The 8994-nt window shown below is 34.9% G+C and overlaps 1 protein-coding gene and 1 long non-coding RNA gene across 24 annotated transcripts in view; both read right to left on the minus strand.

Moving 5' to 3' along the window:
• The window catches only part of auts2a (activator of transcription and developmental regulator AUTS2 a), a 760542-nt gene that overhangs the window by 466333 nt on the left and 285215 nt on the right, over positions 1-8994 (minus strand). The window lies entirely within an intron of this gene.
• Positions 2926-5374, minus strand: LOC147842105 (uncharacterized). 2 transcript variants are annotated; one of them, XR_015501270.1, is made up of 5 exons: positions 5261-5374; positions 4206-4296; positions 3943-4028; positions 3566-3608; positions 2926-3468 (listed from the first exon to the last, which is right to left on the minus strand). It is a non-coding gene; the product is annotated as an uncharacterized LOC147842105 (long non-coding RNA). The 2 variants fall into 2 exon arrangements; XR_015501269.1 differs by having other exon boundaries at positions 3323-3460.

An 8994-nucleotide genomic window follows, 5' to 3' on the forward strand; every position in this document is an offset into this window, starting at 1 on the left:
TTATGAAAAAGTGATTGAATCATTCACTCAATAAAGAAACCCTGATTACTTGCAGAAATAACAAGTTCATGTGTGAATCAAACAGATTTAAAAACTGATTTATTGCAGAATAAAGGTGAAACAGTGGCGCTACACATGCTGGATAAGTTGGCGGTTCATTGCACTGTGGCGACCCCTGATTAATAAGGGGACTAACCCACAAAGGAAATGCATGAATAAATGAACTTTAGAATAAAATGAATGAAAGAGTGATTTACTCTGAAATAAAGCAAGTGAGCAAATGAGCAAGTGAGTTAAAAATTCAGTCAACTGATTTATTTCAGAAACATTAAATATGACTTAAGTATATTAATAAAACCAGAGTGAGTGTATCATTCACTAAATCAATTCATTCAAAAACGGATCCATTTCATAATTCAAGAGAATGTGTGAATTACAAATTCAAATAATTTCTTTGGCAATAAATACAAGCTGAAACATTCATGCTCAACTCATTCCAGAATAAAACAAGTGAATGAAAGAATCGCCCAGTTTAACGATTCATTCAACTATTTGATTCACTTTAGAATTAAATCAGTGACTGATTTTTAACCTTCATTTAAGCATCCATTTAAAACCCAATTCATTATGAAATAAAACAAGTGTAAGTGAATCTTTCAGTCAGCTGAGTGAATGATCTCCATGAATCTATATAAAATGAGCTACATTGTGTGTTTCCTTTAAAAAATATAAAAAAAAAACTAAAATATAACTTAATATAATACTATATAACTAGAGAATAATGAGTACATGGAATGTAATTACAGACAAACCGTCTACATATTGGAACGGTGGGCTAATGAAATCCTTCTTCGTGTAAGCAGAGCAAATGGAGAACACATTTACAAAATCTGCTGGTTTGATTTAATTGTAGTGTAAATTTAAAGAAGAAAAATGAAAATAATCTTAAATGATTGCTAAACTGACAACCCCAATTATGACTCTCTACAAATGATGTTACACCTCATCATCGGATGATGGAACAGTAATAGACATTGTGTATTGGCAATATTTTCTGTGCTGCATTAATGGTTTTGATGTTCCACTTTGTCTTACCTCTCTCTCTCTCGGTCTCTGCAAGGTCAGCATTAATGCTTCACTGTACTTTCCTATTCTCTCTGCACTTGACATCTTTATGTCTCCTGTCTCTCAACACTGAATAAAGAGATTGAATAGAAAAGTGCCTGCAAGTTTTCCACAGGGAATTGCCCTTTAATGCACGTAAACCTTTGGAGGGTTGGTGCTAAAATCACAACTCTGAGCAAAGCCATTGTGCGGATGTATTATTAGAGTGAGTCATGCAAACTGTTTACTTCTTATGATTTAACCCTTTCACGCATACAATCACACCAGTGTGATTGGAGGGTTATAACGCATGTCATCAACTGCTCAAACTCAAATCAAAACTAATTTTTTCACGCCATGTCTTTGAAATATGGAAATTAATTTTAGATAAGACAGTACTCTGATCAAGAGTCTACCACGTTAACAGAGATTTTTTTAATATCTTAAAGGACAACAGACACAAACTGCGGAGGAAACATTTATAGGCTGGTGACGCAATGACGTTGATGGATCTATGTGTTATAAAATGTAACTGGGAATCATGAATGTAACGTTCAAAAAGCAACTCATGTAAACACCTGAATAATATTATTGTCTTATTAAGATTAAGGCAAATCATTAGATCACTGATGTCCATGTAAAAGTAGTCACAAGTAGTCCCCAAACCCAGAAAAAAGGGGCTTCTGATTTTGATGACAGCCTTTCCACAGGTTAGTAGTAAGCTAATGTAATGTTTATAGCATAATGCAAATCTTGCATTTATGCTAACAAACAAATGATCAAAATAAATATATTAATGCAATTGAAATATAAAAATATGAGTTGATGTTTACTTTAAACTTATTATAAATACATATTTATATGGTTCAATTATAATGATAGTGATATAGATTTATATTAAAAAAAGTATTACATTCTTTTTTTCAATTAATTTTGTGGCTAAAAGGTATCGGTTCAGGCACTGTGTTGGCATGGGTACCATTTTATGATAGTGATATATATATATATATATATATATATATATATATATATATATATATATATATATATATATATATATATATATATAAATTATTTTTTTTATTATTTATGTCAATTAATTTTGTGGCTAAAAGGTACTGGTTCAGGCACCGTTTTGGCACGGGTACCATTTTCAAAGTATCGATTTAGCACCGGTATCAAAAAAAAAAAAAAGATACCCAACCCTACTTATGACGGCACCTGCATTTAAACCATCTTTCGTCTCTTTTTTGCTTTAACAACAAAATGGATTCTTAAGTCTATAGAAAAAAATATATTTGAATTACATTACAACGTCAATGCTGTAAAAGAAACCTTATGAAATTGAAAATAGTCACATAAAGCCTTTACTAGAAGTTTATCATTGGCTGAAAAACAGGAGCTGTGCATATAGCCCATTACTCTTAATCTAATAAAGAAACTGAAGGAAAAATTTAACAATAGACTTACAGAGCAAATACAATAAAACAAAAAATAAACAATCAAACAATAATATAGTAAAGAGCATCAATCTAAATATCATTTATATTAAACACAATATACACAGCAAAATATGGGGACCCAAAACAACTCTATGGGTGTTAATTTCAACACTTTGAAAGTGTCTCATGGGGTCCACTCAAAACAGAGTTAAATCAACACTTTCAAAAGGGTTGGCACATTGACACCGAAGTAAGGGTTAATTTTAACTCTGGGCAGAGTTAAAAAATTTAACTATATTTAACACCGCCTGGTGTAATATATTATTTTATTCAACTCTCTTGAGTGTAAATATGGTAAAAAGGTCAAATAGACTGTAAATTACAAAAGAAAAAACATTTTATTTGAAAACATTCACCACTTCAACAATTCATTCAGTTTTTAAAATGCAACAATGTCAAATATGCTTTAAATCTTTTATTAGTACAGACAGTATCAACAAAATATGTATGACCAGTGCTCAAAAAGGCTGTTTTAGTCCTTTGGTCCAAACTTGATGTTTCATCAGAGCAATTTGAAAGTTCAGTATATCGTCACTCATAGTTTTCTTCTGAACGCATAGTTTTCTTATGAAATCACATTTTAAACAACTTGGCTTGCAAATCTTTCACTTCTGGTGTTTCCTTGGTCCTCCATATCAAACACAGCAGTTTAAATGAAGGTATAAATGCTGTAAACTTGTGTGAAAACAAACTGGAGCTAGGAAATTTCATCAAGCATGTCCTGTGAATGAAGTGCTTCCCAGCCACAGGATGACCTTTTTATCCATGACGATGTAGCAGCTGCTGATCGCTCGTCTGGTGGTTCCTGATGCACGGATATAGGGTGATGCTCATCTAAGAACTCTTCAAGACTCCTTCATGACTAAGAAAAATGTTTGAAAACAAATTGCAATCAAATTCTATGATATATTTAAAAGAACATTTAAAGTAAATAAAACATTCAAGAAATCTAAACTCACCTTTTGAAAATCTTCATGATGATCCACAACTTGACTCTCCCAGCTGGTTGAGGTGACAGGTTATGGAAAAGTAGAAAAAACACATATATCACTGTTGGATCTCCAAAAACAATTAGGTTAACCACTATGACTAGAACTGGAAAAACAGGCAGCTGTCTGTCCAGAATCCTGAATTTAACACAACACTTGGAGCAAAATTTAGAGGAGCTTAAAATCTTTTATATCATTTAGTGATGCTGACTTCCCCAAAATATTGGCCACAGTGTAAAAAATATTCATAAACTTACAGTTTTCTGTAAGTGTGTGCATGCGTGTGTGTGTGTGTGTGTGTGTGTGTGTGTGTGTGTGCGCGTGTGTGCGCGTGCGTGTTTCTTTACCAGATTCAACTTGCTAGGCCCTTTCAGGTCCAGTATTGACGCCACCTTTCCTGGAGTCTAGCAGATGTTTCAGGTCCAAATATAATCTAAAATATTAGGATAAGCAGAAGAGGAAAAGTGCAAAGCAAAGAGCAAAACATTATTTAAGTAACAGTTCACCCACAATACAAAACTTATCACCTTCATGTCATTTGTTATTCTCTAATGCTCTAATACCCTCTCAGGTTATTGTGAAAATAAATACAGAACTTTATCAAACATACCTTCATTATCATCACCACAAAAATAAAAATACACCATCCGTCTCTTATCAGCCACCGTCACAGGGTTGTGTTATTGTATAGAGAACTGTGGCTGTTAAAAAACAACAACACATTAGTATCTAACACATATGCATAGCCTTCAGATAAAAAAGAGAGATGAACATCACAAAGTATGCCTCACACTTTTTCAGATATCTTTTGATTCAGATGTTGATTATTGATAATAAATCTACAAATCAAATCTGTATCATCATTAGGCTGCTCAAATATGAATCAGTTGATTAATTTTACAGACAGGTGGCTGTTTACAACGCACTAAATTGTCTTTAATAAAACGGAAATGTTGTGTATAGTACATGCTAAGTTTAGCCTATAGTTTTAAGCACAATATCATGCTGGAGAAAAAGCTTGACTAAGATGTTCCTGACTTCAGAAATAGCCTAACTTACTTACGTCAGACATCCGGAGTTGGGAGAAGTCATTTTCGGGGGATACAGAGTTGATTTGCGGGAGGTAGCGGGAGAGATAAGTACCTGAAGAGCAATGAGTTGCGCGCGACGTACCTAAAGAGCTGTGGGGGTGACTTGCGCGCGACGTACCTAAAGAGCTGGGAGGGATGCGGTGGAGAGGGGTGTGCAAAGTGTTTAATGACCAGGCGGGAGACGCGCGCTTTCCGGGAGATTATCATTCATTTGCGGGCATCTACTTGGGCATCTGGGAGTCTCTGTGCATTTGCGGGATAATGTTAACGTTAGTCCCGCAACTTCCGGGAGACTTCTGTAACGTTAAATGTCTGAGAAAGTGCAAACGCGGTCATTTAAAGACATTAATGTTAACATTCCGACTTTAATGGTTGTCAACACTTAATATAATTCAAGCGTACGTTATCACACGAGTCTATGGACTAACAGTAACGTTATATGGACGGCCACGAATGAACCAGTTTAAAAGGGCCGCGGTGTTTAAAATAACCAAATTAACGTACACGAATAACAAACAATCATATGTTTTAATCAGGAAGCCTTTTACAAGTAAGCATATGTTCATTTACTCACCAGATATGTTTTAGAAACTCTCCAGAGCTTATGGAAACCGTCCTGTGTTGCCGTTAGCATCTGGGCAGAGTAGGCTAACGTTAGGCGGCTCCGGGGATTCCCTCGCTAGTTTGCTTCGAATTAAAGGAGAAGTGTCGATTTTATTTTACAGATGGGTAACAACGCACAAAATGGCATTAAGCGTGACAGAAATGTGTTGAACATGTACATTTGATGTTTTTATGCACTATGTATGCGTGAGCATATATAAAAACATTCTTGAAAAGAGAATAGTAATGCAGTTAAGCTAGATACACAAACGACCATGAATGAACCGCAAAAGTTTAAAATTGTCACTCCATTCTAAAGTTATTAACTTAACAATATGTTTACAACTGTATTTCCTTAAAGAAAGTCAGTAAAATACCAACATTTAGGTAGTTTGACTCACCAAATGGCGTCTGGAAAATTCTTCAGTGACTGGGGCTGCATGAATTCCCGGATGTTGGAAATAACACCACCAAGTGTTGAAAAGATAACTCCTTGATTTCGCACTGAATAAAATCAATTCTAACTCTTATTATATTCATTTATCAAAATCTAACTCTTTAACGTCAACACTTTACTCTGAAATGCTTCAACACCGAGAATTTAACTCTGATGAATTTGCTGTGTATATGCATAGTCAAAACAGTAAAACAGTTGTAGGCAGTCACGAGACTTCGCCATAATATTCTGAATTCTTGAAATCCACTCATTTGACAAACAGTATAGACAATTTCAATTCAGTCTACAGTATCAAAAGCTTTGTAAAACTGTGTGATATCGTTTTTTTATATTCATACAAACATGCTTCAGTTCCTGTTTCCAGTAAATGAGTTCCTTTTCAATTAGCGTCATTATTGAAATAGTACAGATGAGGAAAATATGATTAATGCCAGACACAAGCGCTCTCGTTCTTCATTACATGGCACACTTTCCCTCTCTCAGGACTGTTAATAAACTAAATCAATTATTCTGACAGATTACGCACACATCTCACACACACAAATGTTCCAAAGTCTTAATCCAAGCCAAGCTGGGAGGAATTCCAGAAATGTACAGAAAAGCAAGATAGAAAAACAGACAGACAGACAGACAGACAGACAGATGTCGGCTATTTTACTGCTGCTCTTATATGATCATTTTATTACTTTCTTAGTTACTTCATTGTTAATTATACACTGTATTTTAATATAATTGCTGTGTCACGTAGTACAGATCTGGCAATAGAAATTATTATGTCAAGCTAATGTTTCACACTAAGCGAGAGAGAGAGACAGACGGACAGAGACAAAGAGGGTAATATTTGGCTTTCGGATGAGAAAACAACGACAATAGGGTTTTTCATTTCATTTCTATTTGCCAAGAACACAAATGGTGATTTCAGTGTGATATTGTTTCAGTCTCACTCACTATCTGAGTTTCTGAGAACTATTAGCCCTGCACAGTTCTTTGAAAGGTACCGAATATACAACAATGCAGGAAATAATGGCACTAGAGGAACCTTTTATTAACATCTGACATTATTTTACATCTATACAATTGTGTAATTTTACTCTTTTATAAACTTTAAAGAAAATTCTACATTTTAACAACCAAAATGAAGGTAAAATAAGGCTTTGGTGATGTTGTTGTTTTTTTTTTTATATATATATATTTAACACTTATATTTAATATTTAAAATTTATTCCAAACTTGAATTTACATACATAATTTGTTCAGAATTTATTCCAAATTTGGGATGGAACAATTTAGGTATGATGTTGGTATGACAATGTTAATAAAGCAATGGTGGTTTATGTATTCTAGTAATTCCAAAACCTTAAAAATCATATCACCTTCAGAATCTGCCACAGAATCTTCCTTTATATATATAATATATTTATATATAGTATATACAGTTACATTAAGCGGATGAGGTTTTTACAGCAAAAATTACATAATGCATACGAAGGATCCCCATAAACCACATATATAAGTGTGTGTGTGTGTGTGTGTGTTTAACTATTTAATAGTTTAATAGTTGTGTGTAACTCAACTATTTAGTCTCCACTTCACTTCCTAATCTGCAATTGCCTCTCTGGATATACCACTAACTGTACCCAAAAAAAAAAAAATAATAATAATAATAATAATAAAAATAAATAAATTACTAATACTTTTCTGCTTAGACTTTAAAGACCTGAAACTTGCCTATAGCACTTATTCATTGTTGCTCTAATAGTTGTGTAAATTGCTTCCTTGTCCTCATTTGTAAGTCGCTTTGGATAAAAGCGTCTGCTAAATGACTAAATGTAAATGTAAATGTAAATGTGTTTGTTTGGGTGGTTTATGAGGTGAAGGGTTGTGTTTAGAGGTAGGGTAAGGGTGAGGTGATACTGTAATAAGCAGTTTATACTGTATAAAACACATTAAGCCTTTGGAGAATGCTCTCATAAACCACCAAAATCAACAAGTATTTGTGTATGTGTGTCTTATTTTATGATTAGTACAGTGATTCAGTTGTTCCCAAACCCCTCCTTGGCATAAGGCTAATCTGCTGTGATTGGTTCAAAGACCCAGTCTGTAGTGATTGGTTGACTGCGTTCAGCACGAGACAGATGGAAAAGCCCATTACGTCTTTGAAGTAGCAAAGTATATGTGTTCATTTGGCATTTCTGTGTGGAGTTTGAATGTTCTCCCTGTGTACATGTGGGGTGCTCCGGTTTCATCATGGTCCAAAGACATGCGGTACAGTTGAATTGGGTAGGCTAAGTTCTCCGTAGCGTATGAGTGTGAATGAGAGTGTATAGATGTTTCCCAGAGATGGGTTGTGGTTGGTAGGGCATCCGTGTGTAACATGTGCTGGATAAGTTAGCGGTTCATTCCGCTGTGGCGACCCCAGATTAATAAAGGGATTAAGCTGAAAAGAAAATGAACGAATTAATAAAATATGTCATCTAAATAAATACACACATTGATTTACTGAAGGATGTATTTCACAAAATAACATTACCGAAAAAGTTGACCTCCCACCGATTGTCAATGTATAATTCGCACCCTAATAAAGACAGCATAAGTACTGACTTATCAAAACAATTACATATTGCATCAGAAAATCCACAGACCTCCCCCCACACACAAACACACACATTCCAACATTTTCATCTATTTAAACACATACAATCAAACCCAGCAGCCAGTGGCGTAGCGCAAAATGCGGAGGCCCCCCTGCAGGGATCGCTGACGGGGCCCCGTGATGAGGGGGGAGGGGGGGGGGGTACGTCATACGTCAACTTGCATATCACTGACGTCATCACGTTCTACCGTTTCTGTTTAACAGAATATGGTTAATAAAGGGATATTTATAATTGCACTACACTTTATATAAGCATGTTTATTTAACTACATTTATTGCTGTTTGAATACAGTATATCATTATAGATGTGTAACGATAGTGAATGTGCAGTAATCTCTCATATGAAATAAATTCAGACAAGTTCAGAAACTGTCACTAAAATATCTGTGATTGTGAACAAGAAAAGAATAAACGGTCCAAATAAATTGTTAAAATAAAGTAGAAGTAGATCGGTTTGACTGTACAAGGGAAATACCTTCACACTGCCTTTGCTAAATCATTTGTCGTCGGTACGCAGAGGGGTGATCTGCTCTCGGGCTGCAGGTGGGAGAGGCTGCTGTACGAGGACTGACTGGGCCGCCTGTCAGTGCTGTGA

This window comes from Danio rerio, chromosome 10 (genome assembly GCF_052040795.2).
Source record: "Danio rerio strain M-AB ecotype USA chromosome 10, GRCz13ab, whole genome shotgun sequence".
In the NCBI taxonomy this organism is placed as follows: Eukaryota; Metazoa; Chordata; class Actinopteri; order Cypriniformes; family Danionidae; genus Danio; species Danio rerio.